The sequence below is a fragment of the Mytilus galloprovincialis genome, chromosome 1 (genome assembly GCF_965363235.1).
Source record: "Mytilus galloprovincialis chromosome 1, xbMytGall1.hap1.1, whole genome shotgun sequence".
Classification (NCBI taxonomy): domain Eukaryota; kingdom Metazoa; phylum Mollusca; class Bivalvia; order Mytilida; family Mytilidae; genus Mytilus; species Mytilus galloprovincialis.
Window position 1 is genome coordinate 69,967,618 of NC_134838.1, and position 3,114 is coordinate 69,970,731.

The 3,114-nt window shown below is 31.2% G+C and overlaps 1 long non-coding RNA gene across 1 annotated transcript; it reads right to left on the reverse strand.

Moving 5' to 3' along the window:
- Positions 1–642: 642 nt before the first annotated feature.
- Positions 643–1,643, reverse strand: LOC143042928 (uncharacterized). The gene is made up of 2 exons (XR_012968159.1): positions 1,574–1,643; positions 643–1,085 (listed from the first exon to the last, which is right to left on the reverse strand). It is a non-coding gene; the product is annotated as an uncharacterized LOC143042928 (long non-coding RNA).
- Between the last annotated feature and the right edge of the window lie 1,471 nt (positions 1,644–3,114).

The following is a 3,114-nucleotide window of genomic DNA, read 5'->3' on the forward strand; positions in this document are numbered from 1 at the left end:
ACAAAATTATGGCATGGACATCGTTTTTTCGTGTAGTTTTCCTTTCATTTTGGTTGGACTTTTTTTCGCGGGAAAATCGCGGAAGACGTAAGGAGCATGTCATTTTGAAATTCACAAAGCAATGGAGGCCGGAAGTGGGATTTTGCGAAGTTCTAGAATGTTTTTAGACATTTGGAAGTCGGGATTGAAATGGTGATTAGAAAATTGGTATTTTTGAGTAATACTAGAGAATAACAATAAAAACTTAGCTTTAGACATTTTTTTTTTATTCAAAAGAGTAGGAAAAACGTATTCTACACACATTTTCTACGCTGGAAGTAGCGTAGTGACGTCAATGCGTAGTTACCCCGTGTGTTAAGTTCAAACACAAATACTAAACGAACTAACAAGATAACCGATTTTAGACTACGGTAGGATACCAAGACATATTAAAATGCAAAACTGACAACTAATGCATGACTTGCAACACCTGTAGTGTATTTAAAGACAAATCAGTATTTAGCCATATAATACGTAACCTTACAAATGCTCGATATGGTAAGCAACACTGAAATTAAATAAAAGTATGATGGTATTCCTTCGATTTCCAAATGATAAACTAATGCTAAAACTAATGCTAACTGATGAAGGATAAGACTAATATTATATATAAATAACATGTTTTATACATCTGAAAGAAATTACACTAGATGTAAAAAGTGAAAATGTTTACTTTGCAATCATGACAAAACATTAATACAATAGGACTTGGCGCTGCACACATACAATAATAAACGTGATACCAGTATAACAATTGCAGTACTTACTTTTGAGTAAATTAAAAAAAAATACTTAATAATGTCAACTAAAACATCTACTTTCATCTCAAACGTCAGTTTCTAGAATCGTCCGAGGTAGTATCCCATTTTTGTGATTATAATCCACCACAGTCAGAGCATTGAAAGCACGTATGGCAACATTATTAACATTGTGCTCCTTAGTACTTTTGCCCATAGGCATCCCTTTAAAGAAAATATCCAAGGCCAATTCTTCTTCCACCTCTTTTGAACTTGTTTTGGAATACTTTATTATCATAACTATTATTCCTGTTGAATAGAAAAGTAAAACAACTATTATATAAGACACAGCTCCTAAGTCTCCCTCTTTTTCTATTGAGGTTGTATTCTCGTACATTTCGGTAACGTTTTCTAAAATTATCCCGGTTAAGTTTTCGTATGGTATACTTTCCGCTTTTAGTGTCAATGTATAATTCTCACACAATTTATACAATTTGCCCATTGGTAAGATCATTTTATCGATCTTACATTGCTATAAAATTAGTGTATTTCCATGTTATGAATCAATTCAAACCAGGGTATCCTTTTTTTATTTTAAAGTATAACATCTGTCTTTACGAGGAAGTAAGATTTGATTTGAAAACCAGCAAGCAATGTTGACACAAATTAAACACATTTTTATACACAGTTAACTTCATTTGTTGCTCAGATCTTGAAACTATTCTAATTTGAATCAATATTAGCTTCCTCGACCATGTTATTTTCTAATGTTTGCTTTTCACCTTTAACCACATTACCTTAATTTTCTTTTCCGTTATTTATTTACTCAACTGTTAGCCTAATCACCAAACAATTTCAGATAGAAAGTCGATTACACAAACAAGGTTGTATATAGTTTGTCCAGGAAATACGCAATGATGATCAATACTATCACATATACGCCTTTTATTGGTCGTATCATGTACTTTTGTTGTTTTGATTTTTTTTCTGCTTTGAATTTTATATTTTATTTTAGATATATCCGATCAATTAAGATCTTAACGTGGTTTCTTAAAACGTCTAACCAGTAAGTTCTGTTTGGCCTGACCAAATTGTATTTAAACTATAAGAATATTTATGGATTATAGAATTTTTTTTCTAATATTGAAAATGATATAATAGAATTTTCTACAATAAAGTTATATTCATATATATTGTTAGCTCATTTTTTTCTTCCGAATACGGGAGTATACTCCTAGGTCGGAGTTCAAAACTTCCTGGAACTTGTGTGCTATGTACAGATTAAAATTCATATAAATAAAGAAAAAAGTCTATAATAACATATATACAACAGGAAATTGGAATTGTTTCTCCAATAGCTCTTTACAACCACGACAGCTGTTTATTCGGGACAATTATATAATTTTTAATGTAAACATTGTTGTACGAACGTACATGACTTTTAGAACGCACTTACGCATGTGATATTTCCGCGGGGTTTTGGTGAATGTAAACAGAAAGATACGAGGACCGAGAATACCGAACACAAATAGAGAAAACGTTAGTTTAATGTAAACATTAGTAAATGTATATTTGTTTCTTGTTATTTGCACTGGATTTTTTGACAAATAAATTTTTTAGGTATCATCACAATATTCTTATATATTATTCCCTTAATATAACCAGACTTATGGTAAAGAATTTCTTGTAGTTACATTCAGATGCAGATTTAAGTCATTGTGCTTCTGAAGGTTATCGAAATGATAGTTTTAAACATAGACTCAAATTTAAATACGTCGGATATCTTTTTTAAAGATAGTTCTTGTTTTAGTTGTTGTGGATTCTTGGAATGGATATCGTCGCTGGGCTTCCAAGTTAAGCCCACAAACAGGCTTTGTAATATGTCTTTTTTCAAGAAAAAAATATCCCACAAACAGGCTTTGAAAATTTTGACAAAATGTTTGCTTCCAAAATGTCGTATGCGAACTTAAAGATTTTTGTAAATAGCAGTGAAATAAAAACTTTGACATTTCTGGATTATCTAAGAATTTAAATTATTTTCAAAGAAATTAAGAAATGTATGATTATTTTATTCCAAAAGCCATTATACAACGATTTTCAAGTTTCATACAACATTTTGGAAGTAAAACTTACAAACAACTGACATTGGCAATTTTGTAATATGTCTTATTTTAAACGTTTTGATTGGTCTAACTGCTTGCTACTTTGTAATACCAAAGATTTCCTCCCGCCCAGACCATTGGTGCTCAAAAGTATTTTTAGCCCAAAAAGTCATATGCGACATTTTGGAAGCCCAGCGACGATATGCCACTTTTGCAGGATTCCAGGGTGTCAGTCA